The following is a 15,646-nucleotide window of genomic DNA, read 5'->3' as shown; positions in this document are numbered from 1 at the left end:
CGACTTCCCCTTCTCTATGTATCACCACACACCTAACCCCACTCCCCCAATTGCCGTGCCCACTGCATGCATTCCCGCTTACAGAGCGGCACACCTCTGGGATCTCCCACGGAGATACCCAGGGAGGTGCGGCTGTGTGCGAAGATGACATGGCTCCTCCCATGTGACCCCAACTGCATGTATATAATAGTGCCTGGGGTGGGAACAGAAGAAGCAGCCTTCTTCTCAACTTCCCACTTCAGACTAAGTGGTTGGGGATGCTCACCCTGTGATGGGACTGCCGCTATGCTGTAGGAGAAATAATGGTCACACTATGGAAACCCATTATGGAAATATGCCAGATAAATCACAAAACCCCATATGACAAGAAGATATGAGAAAATAGAAGAACCTGAATTTTAACGAAATTTTATGAATTATTACGACTACATACAATAAAATGGAAGAAAAAAAATTAGCAAAAATACTTCAAGCTTAGCATCAACAAGACGGAATTCTCGGGGGAATTTATTGCAAATATTAAACCAAGAATTAGGACAATCGACCAAGATTTGACTATAAAAACAACCAGAGAACCTCCATGGAAACTACTTTCCCATGTCCGCACATGTGGCCGAGGATGGAAGTACCATGGAACAAGGATTCCTTAGGAACTAATGCAAAATTCAAAGTCGTGTTTATAATAGGAAATGTAGATGTCCCCCAAACGGACCCAATGAAAGTAATTACAGGGAGAACTACCGATAAATGACGGAGATATGACTAAAACTCCTGGAAAATGAGGACAATGTTTAAAAAGCAAGTGCGAAGAACAACCAGTAACGACCGAGACGAGCTTGATAGCCCATTAGAAAGGAAGGGATCTAATCCAAATTTTCATAATAAAAGGATCATGCATTAATGAAATATCCAATAATGGGAATAGCGACATCAAAAGTCCGGGCTCAGGGAAAAGACGATGTTTACGTAGGATCCATAATTAAAACATACTACGAGATTTATACGCAAATTATGAAAAATAGGGAACTATAGTTATGCAAATTTTCAGCGGAAACGGTCCAGCTGTTGTGAAGTTATACCAACAACAGGAATATAGAAATCCACATCATGTTTAATGACATGTGAGGGTGGCAATGCGAAGGGAACTGGCCATCAGAACCGAGATCCGCACTTCAGCAGATCGCGAAGACCAATTTCCATCCAAATAAGGAAGAGCCCAGTCAAAATAAAGCATGGAAAGTGCAAAACAACCTTAGATCATGAGGGAAAAATCTGAAATAAATCACGGAAGCCCATATGAAGGATACAAACACCCACGCATACCATAAATCCCAAACAATTAAACAGAAACGGCACCCGCATATGAACGACTATGGGAACAACGCATGTGATTACCGAATGTGCGCACAAACTTTTGCTAACTCGACGAATACCAGGAAATAGAACACAAATTTAGTACCATTGGAAAGGTGGGAATAATGAAAATTTATGATACCAAGAACGTGAAAGACCATCCAGAAATGAATGAGATACAAGGACATGAAGTTAGAAACCTGAAAACGCACGGGAAGACAGCTTCAAGAGGTCCAGAGCCCTAAATAAAATACGTAGAGGTGTGATATCTTCAAGGACGACTTACTATAACAACAAACAATACATATGGAGGGTTAGGATGTGATAATACAAAGGGGAATCAGGGGAGATGAACAAAATCCACAAAATCCACTAAACTACAACAGACCATGGCAGGAATTTTAGGGAACGATATTCTAATGAAGGGGAGAGCTATAATACATTCGTTTGAGTAATTCTTGACTACTAGCAACTTTTTCTTTCAGTTTTAAACCTGAATAATTCACTCATTTACCATTCCAAGTCTCATTTTAACTAAATGTCGCTGAATAAAAATGGAATAAATCAGCTGAAGGTCTCAGTGCAGCTGTACGCATAGTAATGCGAAGTTTGAATTCAGAATCACTGAGTCATAGCGATTTTAATGGTAAATATGAGGAATTTGAAATAGGAAACTGTGACAAATGCAGTGCAGTCAAGTTCTGATTAACCATTAAAATGGTTTAGGCGAGGAAGGACAATAAGGATTCTAGGCGCAGTCTGACCGCAGTAGAGCTGCAGTTCAGCACAGCAGAGCGCAGTAGAGCTGCAGTTCAGCACAGCAGAGTGCAGTAGAACTATAGCGTGAAAATTTCATTTTTTATTCAGTTTGAGAAAAATACACTGTAAATAAATCCTGTAAATATGAGGTAGAGCGTGAAAAAGGAAGGCGACCCAAGGAGTATAAAAGGGAGACCCTTCCTGCGACTTTTCGCCCCCCTCAGAGAAGCAAGAAAATAGAGTATTATTTTTCTCAAGCATTTCTGGTTGTCACTCCAGTGCGAAAAAGTGATATACAGTTAAGATTGCCACTGTAGTAAAAGGCAGCAATTAAGGAGAGAAATATTAAGTAGATATTTCAACAGGAGAGCTGGTTAACACTCCAGATTTCAAAGTGTAAACACAAAACAGTTATTTTGCTACTGTTAAAACAAGCAATAAAATAAGACAAAAATAAAACAAACTCAAGGGACACTCCAGACACAATCTAAATCCGTTAACTGAATAGAAACTTTGAAACTTCACCAAGTAGAAGATTTAATTCAAGTTAAATTCCAAATTAAACAACGCTGCACAGAGTTACACCTAGACAAATTAAGAAATTTCAATAAAAGAACAGCTCCACAGGGCTCGGTTTATCTGTAAGTCAATTCCCAGAAACTTTTAGACTAACCCATAAAAATAGAATTAGCCAAAACACTCAGATTGGTACTATAATTACAATAAATATTACTAGTACACTTCCCCATCCTAACTAAAGAACCAGGGAACAGCCTGGTGGTGGTCTCGTTTGAACCTCCCAACTAACCTTCCTTCGTTCTCTCCTTCAACACATAGCCGACATCTGTCCCATCGAGTCCCTCATGCTGGGACCTTGCTGCTTTTGGAGCTGTCCCTGACACTATCCCTCCTTTCCGTTTCTGGGTTATAGCCTGCCACTCCGCTAACCCCATAACCCAACTCGTCAGTAATATTCAATCGGCTAATGTTTAACTCTGTTAGCTCCACTCCACTTGGTCCCGCCATTCACAGGCTCGCCCTTGCTGTAACTATATATACTTAACTTGTAGATAGGTTACACCCCAGTGATAAAATCGACTAGAGTTGATCCCCCTTTTAGTTCTTGTTGCCAGTAAGTAAATTAGGGCACAGACATGTTACTAGGCACAGTGCTCCTGGTCTGAGTCGCTGAGGCCGAAGCCCTCCGCCACAGAGACAACTCCTTCATCTCACTTCTGGTCTCTAACACACATGCACATTTGGTAATCATGTGTGTTGTTCCCATACTCGTTTGTATGCGGGCACCGTTTCTGTTTAATTGTTCGGAATTTTTTGTATGCGTGGGTGTTTGTATCCTCAATACAGGCTTCCATGATTTATTCCAGATTTTTCCCTCATGGTCTAAGGTGGTTTTGTACAGTGCCCCAAAAAACCATTGCAATGTTTTGCACTTTTCACTTTATGAGCTTATTGCACCCTGGGAAGGGATCCTAAAATTGCATAAAAATATGAAAATAATGCGCTAGTAGCTTATTAATAATTCCACCAATTCTCTAATAAATATGTCCATTTTTGGTAAAGTTATTTACTTTACAAAGGACCCATGTCATTGCAACGGTTTTTTGGTGTGCATTTTGGAGAAAGGAAAATCACATTAACTAGTATAGCCACCTTTTTCCCTAAGTACTGCCTCAATCCTCCTAAGCATACTCTCGATTAAATTCTAGCAGACACTTGGTTCTATCCTCTCCCACTCCTCCTGAAACCAATCCCACAGCTCATGAACACTACTTGGAGGTTCTTCATACTCCCCAAGCTACCTCTTTACATGGTTCCATAAATGTTTGATTGGATTAAGGTCTGGGGACTGGGAGGGCCACTACATGACCCTGATACCATGGTTATTGAACCAGTTCTGGGCCCTTTTGCTGGTGTGTTTTGGGTTGTTGTCCTGTTGGGAAAGGATGTGGGCTGGGTTTTTGTCATAATATGAGAGGGTTTTCTGGAAGTTCTTCCAGGATTTGGAAGTAGAGCTTGGAATCCATCTTCCCATCAATATTGCATGCCATTCCAACTCCATCCAATGTAATACATCCCCAAACCATGACAAAACCACCACAAAACTTTCCTGTTCCTTGCACCAGCCTGTCTGTAAGAGGTTCATCCACCCATTTCCACACCCATTTCCACCCATCTGAGCCCAGGAAATTCACTTTAGTCTCATCAGACCACACCACTCTCTTCCAATCCTCCAGAGTCCACTCTTTGTGGCTGATTGTGAAGTCCATTCTCTCCTTATGACATCTGCTGAGGAGCATGGACTGCTTCTTCTTCACTGCTGCTTTCCAACCAGCCTCCTTTAGTCACAGACACACAGCCTCAGTTGAGAGGCTGGTGCTGGTGACTTTTCGAAGAATTCAGGTCACTTGTGCAGCATTGTTGGCTTTACCAGAGTTGATAAGATGCATTGCATGACAGATATTGGTGTCTGAGAGCTTAGATGGGCAACCACCACTGGGCTTAGGAGTGGCAGGACAATGTTTAGACCAAATATGGGTAACAGTGGAATGGTGTACAGCAGTAATTGATAAGCAATGTGACCAGAATCAATGAGAAAAAGCACTTGTTCAATTTTCAAAGCAGCCAATTGATGCATTTTAGGATTGGGGATTACAGCTTGAAATCCATGTGTATTTATGCTCCAGCAATGTTTATTTGTTTACTAGTGTGTATAGTAAACAATATCACATGACCTATCACATGATATTTCCGGTTTTAGTCGATTCTGGCAGCACACCAAAAAACTGTTGCAATGACATGGGTCCCTTGTGAATTGGATAACTTGACCAAAAATGAACATATTGCTTACATAATTGGTGGAGTTATGAACAGGATACTAACACATGTTTAACATATTTATTTGAAATTTTAGAACCTTTTCCCATTGTTTAATAAGCTCTTGAAGTCAAAAGTGCAAAACATTGCAACCGTTTTTTGGGGCACTGTACTTTCTGTGCTTTGTTTTAACTAGTGTCTTCCTTATATGGACAGAAATTGGTCTTCATGGACCTCCTAGGACTTCTGCTCACTCTGCACTGGTTTTCCCACTTCTAGTAGCTGTCACTAATTCCACCCTTCACCTACCCACTGTCATATCCATACAATCCTGACCTCCGCTCCAGGCTCCCGGAACTCCGAACTCCGACTTCCGGAGTCCTACTTCCCTTCCGTCACCTCCTCCTTGCCGACTCCCAAGAGGTTATCCCACCTCCGGCTCGGACACCACCTTCGGTCCGACTCCGGAACATTCCGGGTCCGACCCCAACCTCGACACCTTCCAGACGAGTACGCAAAACCTATGCTCCCAACTCCAGACCTCCACCCCAGTATCCCGTTCACGTCTCGTCTCCGGAACCTCCGGTCTTAGCTCCGACCTCGGACTTTGACCCCACCTCCGCTTATACCCATTGTATTGGTTAGCTCATTCCATTTAATTACGTTTGCCAATATTCCGGAGTTTAACCTCCGAGTTCGGACTTTCCAGACTTACTCCGGACCTTGCAACTATTGCATTGTCCATTTCAATTCCGCTATTCTCCCTCATTCCTATTTGGGCTGCTGCTTCCTTTCTATTCAGTCAACTAGCCATTCCCCACTCCCAACCTCCTTCCTTCCTCCTTGGGCCTTGGCCCTTCATTCCTCCTTTGGGAAACACCATTGAGTCAAACACTTGACCCTCGGTGTTGTTCCTCTTTCCATCTCCCTTTGTCTCCTTTCGTCTTACCCTTGTTCCTTTTGATTCCGGACCCCTCCTTATATACAATGTACCTAGTAACTTGTAACCTCAGTCCGAAATCGACATGAATTCCCCCAAGAGACTTTCCCTCTGCTAGATCCGAAATTAGGACAACCAGCAATGGCACAGCGCTCCGCCTGAGTCGCTGAGGCCAAGGTCCTTCCATGCTAAGTCTCCGATTCCATTCCGGAGTCGTCCGAATCCCCACGTTCTAACACCCACTCCACAATGCTCGATAAGGCGATTCTCTCACAAGCTTGCTGACTGGGTAAGTCCCCCTTGGGGTTTCCCCTTGTTCCCATTTGTCCTCTATTATGTATATAAGACCTGTACTTTAGTTGATGGCACCTTAGTGCAAAATCGACGACTACTCCCCCAGAGTTCGTGCCCTCTTGTTCTGAAGTTAAGGACCAGACTCCAAAAGCATTAATCGAACATAGGCACAGCACTCCTCTCCGAGTCGCTGTCCCTCCACTCGTTCTCTACCTCCAGCCTCCTTCCAGGGAAAGGTCCAGGGACACTGCCCTCCTCATGTGTGCTTGACAGTCATAGTTTAGCGGTTTTCGTGGATTTTGTCCATCTCCCCTGATTCTCCTTTGTATTATTGCATCCTAGCCCTTCAGATGTATTGTTCATTGTTATAGTGGGTCGTCCTCGAAGATATCATATTTTTATGTATTTTATTTGGGGCTCTGGACCTCTTGAAGCTGTCTTCCCATGTGTTTTCAGGTTTCTAACTTCATGTTCTTGTATCTCATTCATTTCTCAATGGTTTTTCACGTTCTCGGTATCATAAATTTTCATTTATTCCCACCTTTCCAATGGTACTAAAGTTGTATTCTATTTGTCGAGTTGGCAAAAGTTTGCGCATACATTTGGTAATCACATGTGTCATTCCCATAGTCGTTCGTATGTGGGCACCGTTTCTGTTTAATTGTTTGGGATTTATGGTATGCGCAGGTGTTTGTATCCTCAATATGGGCTTCCATGATTTATTTCAGATTTTTCCCTCAGGATCTAAGGTTGTTTTGTACTTTCTGTGCTTTGTTTTTGACCGGGGTCTTCCTTATTTGGATGGAAATTGGTCTTCACGATCTGCCGAAGTGTGGATCTTGGTTCCAATGGCCAGTTCCCTTCACATTGCCACCCTCACATGTCTTTAAGCATGATGCGGATTTCTATATTCCTGTTGTTGGTGTATCTTCACAATGGCTGGATTGTTTGGGCTGAAACTTTGCATAACTATAGTTGCCAATTTATCATAATTTCCATGTGAATTTTGTTGTGTATTTATATGGATCCTATGTGAACGTCATCTTTTCCCTGAGCCATGACTTTGATGTCGCTCATCCCGTTATTGAATATCTCATTGATGCGTGAACCTTTTATTATGAGAATTTGGGTGGATTAAGATTAGATCCCTTCCTTTCTAATGGGCCATCAAGCTCATCTCGTCGTTACTGCTTGTTCTTCGCGCTTTCCTTTTAAATGTTGTCCTCATTTTCTGAGAGTTTTGGTCATATCTTCGTCATCTATGGGTAGTTTTATTACTTTCATTGGGTCCATTTGGAAGACATCTACATTCCTCATTATAAACACGACTTTGAATTTTGCATTGGTTCCTAAGGAATCCTTGTTCCGTGGTACTTCCATCCTCAGCTACGTGTGTGGGCGTGGGAAAGTAGTTTCTGTGGAGGTTCTCTGGTTGGTTTTATAATCAAATCTTGGTCAATTGTCCTAGTTCCTTGTTCAATATTCGCTATAAATTTCCCCAAGCATTCCATCTTGTTGGTGCTAAGCTCGAAGTATTTTTATTAATTTTCTTTCTTCTGATTTATCATATGTAGTGGTAAAAATTCGTCAAAATTCGTTAAAATTCAGGTTCTTCTATTTTCTGATATCTACTTGATGTATGGGGTTTTTTGTGGTTTATCTGACATATTTACATAATGAGTTTCCATAGGGTGACCGTTATTTCTCCTACAACACTCAAGCCGACAAAATGGAGAAAATCTGCAACTGGCAAGAGCCAGCAGACCACACAGGAGTCCTACGATTCCTGGGAATGGTAGAATATCTATCAATATTCATGCTGAATGTCAGTGGCTACACAGGACCACTGCAAACAATCTGCTCCAACAAGCAGACATTCAGGTGGACACCACTCCACCAGAAATGCTTTGACAAGATTAAATGTCTCACATGCAGGGGTCATAACAGATGCATGCCCAGCAGGCATGGGCACACTAATTGGACAAGGAAAAAAGTGGCAGACCTGCCACCTGGCTGCATTCATGTCCAAGAAGTTTACCAACACACAATGTAGGTACTTTGCCCCCAAACTCGAGACACTCATGAGATGGCAAGATGATCTCATGGGAGGCTGTGAATTCACAGTAATCACGGATCACAAAGCTTTGGAATATTTCAAAGTGAAAAACCACAACTGAGGTAGACACCTGAGATGGCAAGCCTTCTTCACAAGCTTTAACTGCAAAATAAAATATGTGGAAGGCCACAAGAACAAAGTGGCAGACACACTTTCATGGTACTATGACTCATCAACAGATGAGGATCTGCATTTCGACAACTACATGTCAGTGGATATCCATCTGGATAAAAATGCAGAAGACATCATCCCCGACAGAGTCAAGGAATATGAAGAACTGCTGCTAAGCAGTACTCTGAGTAAAAACTCAAAGGAAAAAAGATTTGCAGCAATACATGTGAGAAATACCTCTAGGGGGGGAGCGACAACCTAGAGGAAACTCTAGGGGGGAGCGCCCAAAACCTGGAAGAAATCATAATTCCAGAAGAGAACCTTTGAAAACAATTTGAAGGAAAAGACCTCATTGAGGCAATAAAATCTGGATACATGCACAGCCAGATCCACTGGGAAATCCTAGAGAATCCTGGGAATTTCAAAAACTTCTCCATAAAAGATGGGCTGATAACCTGACTTGGAGAAGGAGGGACGACCCAAATAGTAGTCCCAAAAAGGAACTACAAAAGGAAGTCCATTCAAGGAATAATATCCACGAAACACTTGGACACCTAGGGTCCAAGAAAACAGTGGAAACCCTCCGTCGATACTTCTGGTGGAAGTCAATGAGGAAGGACACCCACAAGTTCTGCAGGTCTTGCAGAACTTGTCAGACAACAAAGAAAAGCACCAGGAGAAATGCCGAACTGCTTCACCCACTCCTGACCCCAGAACACTGTGGTCGTCAATAGCCATGGACTTCACAGGTCCATTCCCAACAAGCTTGGGATATGATTACCTCTGGGTAATCATCTGCAGGTTGATGTCCAACATCCACCTGATTCCGATAAAACAACAACAAACGCATTAGAACTAGCATTTGTATTCCTCTGCGAAGTTGTAAGACTTCATGGTCTACCACACTCAATCATATCAGATCGAGACTCAAAATTCATGTCAAAATTTTGGCATGCACTACACCAAATACTCGGTGTGCAGTTGAAATTCACAACTGCATTCCATCTGCAAGGCGACAGCCAAGCAGAAAGAATGATACAAAAAGTAGTACAGATACTACATGCAATGGTCAGACCAGATCAACACCACTGGGCAGTGAAGCTGTCAATGGCAGAATTTGCAATCAATGCAAGCTCAAACACATCGACAGGATTTGCCCTGTTTGAATTAATCTATGGCCATATGCCAAAGATGCGCCTAACAGCACCACCCTCAGACTACCTGGGAGTGAATGACTTCACCCAAAAGGCAAAGGAAAACCTCATGGCAGCACACAACGCACTAATACACAATCGCACTGCCCAAACAATCCAGGCTAATAAGAAAAGATGCCTGGACCCACCTTTGAGAAAAGGCGAGCTTGCATACTTACCCATGGATAAGTTGAACCTACCCAAAGGAAGGGCAGGCAAACTAAAGCCCCTGTATATAGGGCCTTATGAGATTCTGGAAACATTTCCAGAGACATCAAACTACATCCTCAAGTTGCCACCACAACTTGAACAATGTGGAGTCCACCCAAGATTCCACGTATCTCGGCTTTGTCAGAGTTCTGAAATATTGTCGGAGTGAGGAATATTGTCAGAGTCGGGCAGACTGTCAGAAGACGGACTGAAGACGGATTGGGTTCTGTCTGAGTTGAGGTCGGAGGTGATGCAGAGGACTGTTGGAGCGCGCGCGCAGATATGCGGGTGGAAATATGCGGCGCGTCCGGAAGTGCTGTTCAAGGTTAGCAGAGTGGGATCGCGGCCTCAGCGACTCAGGTGGAGCGCTGTGCCCTGAGCTTGACGTTTGGGGGAGATCCCATATTTGCAAACTGACACTTACAGCAGACTTCAAACAAGACTTGCGGGCGGAGCGGACCTGTAGGAGGAGCGCGGACTCCGCAAGCACGGACTCAGAGGGGGGGAAGCCCCCTTTGCAGAAGGTGAGACTCAGACCAGACAGGGGGGGGTACTCTAGTTGATTTCCGACTAAGGTCCCCGAAAGTATTTACAGGATATAAATAGGCAGGAGGGAAACACAGAAGGACCGGTCAGTCCGGCGCGGTTCGGCGCGGAAATAAGCGGGGATTGTCAAACTGAATGAAGGACAAGAGCCCGGGAAATGGGAGGCAATGAACTAAACAAAAGCGGATCAAGTGCCAATATTGACAGGTAATAAGAAGTGCATCAGCACATGGATCAAGTGCCAATATTGGCAAGTTAAGCGAATGAATGGATGAACAATATAGGCACTCAGCAAGGAATGAATGGTATGCTGCCAAGTGACAAGATGGCCAGAGAAAAGCGGAGGTCAGCGCGCGGCGCCGATACAAGTCCGCAAATAAGCGGGGTCGGTGCGGTGCCGACACAGGTCCGTGAAGGGACATGGAAATCAGCGCAGTGCTGACAAGTCCGCAACAGAGGGTGGTCCATCAGTGCCGTCACAAACAAGGGCAGCATGATGGCCAGCAAGGTCGGAGGGGTGTGTTGGCCTGACCACAGGGTGTGGAGGGCAACCAGGAGTGGCAGAGGTCCAGAGGGTGTGGAGGTGGGCAGAGGTACAGATGCGGGTGGAGGTCTGGATGCAGTGCATGGTGGATAGGGCAGGGGGCCAGACATCGGATTGGGGGCTGGTTAGATTGGGTTTCGGGTCGGCGGATTCGCCTATCGGCATTGATTCGCCGCTGACGGAGCCCCAGGATTTGTCGGTCATGACAGGCTTGCACCTCATGAGCCGAACAACCAAGAAATCTTCCCAAATAGGGAAGTAAACATATTTTACGATTTTGGGGAAGACCCCAATCGTGAAGCAGTAGTTCGCAAAATCTTAAACCACACATGGGTTCATAATGAACTCTGGTTTAAGGTCAAATGGGAGCTAGGGGACACCACATGGGAGCCCATAGGAAATTGCAATGACCTCATCCACCTGGACGAGTACCTCACATTACAAAATGTGAGGGAACTGGAAAATCTCCCTATCAAAGAAGATAGGGAACTCTCGGCATCACTATGCCTGTCATATCCATACCAACTCTGCCCAACCTCTGACCTACTCCACCACTGTTCCAGTTCACCTCTGGTTCGTCCCCTCCTTCACCTCTGCCATACCCTCCGGTATACTTCCGGTCCACCTCTGCCTTCAATCTCTGGTACCATCTCCAGTACCCCTTATCCTAACCATGGAAGGTTATTAATATTCCTACCTACCCAACATTACTATGGACCTCCTAGGACCTCCACCAACCCCACAAGTGGGTAAGTCCATCTTGGGTTTTCCCTTTGTTCCTATTTGTCTTGTATTATGTATATAAGTCATGTACTGTAGTTGATGGCACCTTAGTGCAAAATCGATGACAATGACTATTCCCCCAGAGTTCACGCCCCCTCGTTCTGAAGTTAAAGACCCAACACTAAGTGTTACTGTAGGCACAGCACTCCCCACTGAGTCACTGAGGCCATGGTCCTTCTGCTCGTCCTCTACCTCCAGCCTCCCTTCTGGGGAAAGGTCCAGGCATGCTTGCTCCCTCCTTGCCATGTCCTGACAATGCCCCCAAAAATGGAGATGGAAAAAGTGAAGCTGAGGGGCGACCGCCCGCAGCCAAGAGATTGGGAAGGGTCTGGGCGAGTAACTCGCCTGGACAGCCACATGTGCAAAACCATACACACTTGCAGCAAATCCCACACATGCAAGAACCTAAAACCCTCCCACCACCATGAGAAACAAAACGATGAAATGTTGTTCTCTGGGGGAGGCAACCCTCAATACAATCCAAACAAGCTGCTGGATATTGAGATACAACAACCTGAGGAGCAAGGCTCCTTGGAACAACAACAACACCAGGCACAGATAAGCATCATGGACTATATGACACATGTGGCACAACTGAGTGCCACAAACCAACAATCTTCCACAATGCCAATCGGCACCGCATACCCCAGCCTCCTCAAAGGGGCTTCCAACCATATGCAGTGCAAACTGCACCAATGGCACAACAAGCACCATTCCAGGGGCAGCAATTGCTGCTGCAGTGCTGAAGGAGAGAACAAAGGAAGGTCAGTTGGGAGGTTCAAACGAGACCACCACCAAGCTGTTCCCTGGTTCTTTAGTTAGGATGGGGAAGTGTACTAGTAGTATTTGTTGTAATTATAGTACCAATTTGAGTGTTTTGGCTAATTCTATTTTTATGGGTTAGTCTAAAAGTTTCTGGGAATTGACTTACAGATAAACCAAGCCCTGTGGAGCTGTTCCTTTATTGAAATTTCTTAATTTGTCTAGGTGTAATTCTGTGTAGCGTTGTTTAATTGGGAATTTAACTTGAATTAAATCTTCTACTTGGTGAAGTTTCAAAGATTCTGCTCAGTTAATGGATTTAGATTGTGTTTGGAGTGTTCCTTGAGTTTGTTTTATTTTTGTCTTATTTTATTGCTTGTTTTAACAGTAGCAAAATAACTGTTTTGTGTTTACACTTTGAAATCTGGAGTGTTAACCAGCTCTCCTGTTGAAATATCTACTTAATATTTCTCTCCTTAATTGCTGCCTTTTACTACAGTGGCAATCTTAACTGTATATCACTTTTTTGCGCTGGAGTGAGAACCAGAAATGCTCGAGAAAAATAATACTCTATTTTCTTACTTCTCCAGGGGGGGGCAAAAAGTCGCAGAAAGGGTCTCCCTTTTATACTCCTTGGGTCGCCTTCCTTTTTCATGCTCTACCTTCTATTTACAGGATTTATTTACAGTGTATTTTTCTCAAACTGAATAAAAAATGAAAATTTCACGCTATACTGCGGTTTGCTGCACTGAACTGTGGCTCTACTGCGGTCAGACTGTGCCTAGAATCCTTATTGTCCTTCCTTGCCAAAGCTATTTTAATGGTTAATTAGAACTTGACTGTGCTGCATTTGTCGCAGTTTCCTATTTCAAATTCCTCATATATACCATTAAATTTGCTATGACTCGGTGATTCTGAATTCAAACTTCGCATTACTATGCGTACGGCTGCACTGAGACCTTCAGCTGATTTATTCCATTTTTATTCAGCGACATTTAGTTAAAATGAGACTTGGAATGGTAAATGAGTGAATTATTCAGGTTTAAAACCGAAAGAAAAAGTTGCTAGTAGTCAAGAATTACTCAAACGAATGTATTATAGCTCTCCACTTTATTAGAATATCGTTCCCTAAAATTCCCACCATGGTCCATCATAGTTTAGTGGTTTTCATGGATTTCGTTCATCTTTCCTGATTCCCCTTTGTATTATCGCATCCCAATCCTCCATATGTATTGTTCGTTGTTATAGTAGGTCGTCCTCGAAGATATCATATTTTTATGTATTTTATTTAGGGCTCTGGACCTCTTGAAGCTGTCTTCCCATGCGTTATCAGGTTTCTAACTTCATGTCCTTGTATCTCATTCATTTCTGGATAGTTTTTCACGTTCTTGGTATCATAAATTTTCATTTATTCCCACCTTTCCAATGGTACTAAAGTTGTGTTCTATTTCCTGGTATTTGTCGAGTTAGAAAAAGTTCACGCGCAGATTTGGTAATCACGTGTGTCGTTCCCATAGTTGGTTGTATGCGGGCGCCATTTCTGTTTAATTGTTCGGGATTTATGGTATGTGCAGGTGTTTGTATCCTTCATATGGGCTTCTGTGATTTATTTCAGATTTTTCCCTCATGATCTAAGGTTGTTTTGCACTTTCCATGCTTTGTTTTGACCGGGCTCTTCCTTATTTGGACAGAAATTGGTCTTCGCGATCTGCCAAAGTGCGGATCTCGGTTCCGATGGCTGGTTCCCTTCGCATTGCCACCCTCATGTGTCATTAAACATGATGCGGATTTCTATATCCCCGTCATGGGTATAACTTCACAACGGCTGGACTGTTTGGGCTGAAAATTTGCATAACTATAGTTCCCTATCTTTTATAATTTCCGTGTAAATTTCGTTGTATGTTTTAATTATGGATCCTTCGTAAACATCGTCTTTTCCCTGAGCTTGGACTTTTGATGTCGCTATTCCCGTTATTGGATATCTCATTAATGCGTGATCTTTTTATTATGAAGATTTGGGTGGATTAAGATTAGATCCCTTCCTTTCTAATGGGCTATCAAGCTCGTCTCGGTCGTTACTGGTTAGCCTTCGTGCTTGCTTTTTAAACATTGTCCTTGTTTTGCAGGAGTTTTAGTCATATCTCCGTCGTTTATGGGTAGTTTTTTCTGTAATTACTTTCATTGGGTTCGTTTGGGGGACATCTACATTTCCTATTATAAACACGACCTTGAATTTTGCATCAGTTCCTGAGAAACCCTTGTTCTGTGGTACTTCCATCCTTGGCTACGTGCGCAGACTGTCATATCCATCCCTGGCCAACGACTTCCGATCCCTCCGATCCCTCTGGTCTACCTCCGCTCCTTCTTCACCAACCTCAGAGCTCCCATATTCCGCGATCCCCTCGGTACCCCTCGATGGTCACCACCCCCTCCTTTCAATTTATTACCTACGCCTCCCTAAGTATGGAGCCCTGAAGACTTCCGGACAGCTCCGATGTCCGCTAGCACACTCCTGCCTCCACTGGGCAATACACTCGCCTGCCCTGCAGAGCCCACCTTCAGGCCTATCCCTCCTTTCCGTTTCTGGGTTATCGCCTGCCTTTCCGTTAACCCCATAACCCTACTCGTCGGTAACATTCAGTCAGCTAATGTCTAACCCCGTTAGCTCCGCTCTGCTCGGCTCCGCCATTTGCAGACCCGTCTTCACTGTAACTATATATATATCCAACTTGTACATAGGTTACACTTCAGTAATAAAATCGACTAGAGTTTACCCCCTTCAGTTCTGGTTGCCAGTTAGTAAGTTAGGGCACAGACATGTTACTTGGCACAGCGCTCCTGGCACAAGTCGCTGAGGCCGAAGCCCTCCGCTACGGAGACACTCCTTCGTCTCAACCTGGTCTCTGACACTGACAACTCTCCTTTCTGCCACTCCTTCCCTCTTCCCTTTCTCCTCTCTCTTCCCTCTGGTACTCTTCTGCCAACCTCCTGCTAATTTATGACCTTCCACCGCTGTCCCGTACTTCGTACTCGGGCACCGCTCGTACCTTGCTCCGAGCCTCCATCATAGTCCCTACCTCGGACTTTGACTCCACCTCGGTCTTAGTCCATTGCATTGGTGACCTCATACTATGTAAACACCATTGCCAATATTCCTCGGACTTTCAACCCCGCCTCTGTAAGCTCCGCAACCTCCAAGC

Source organism: Cantharellus anzutake, assembly GCF_015039405.1.
Source record: "Cantharellus anzutake strain C23 chromosome Unknown EI90scaffold_55, whole genome shotgun sequence".
In the NCBI taxonomy this organism is placed as follows: Eukaryota; Fungi; Basidiomycota; class Agaricomycetes; order Cantharellales; family Hydnaceae; genus Cantharellus; species Cantharellus anzutake.
The sequence above is the reverse complement of the archived record's forward strand: the minus strand, read 5'-3'. Positions refer to the sequence as shown.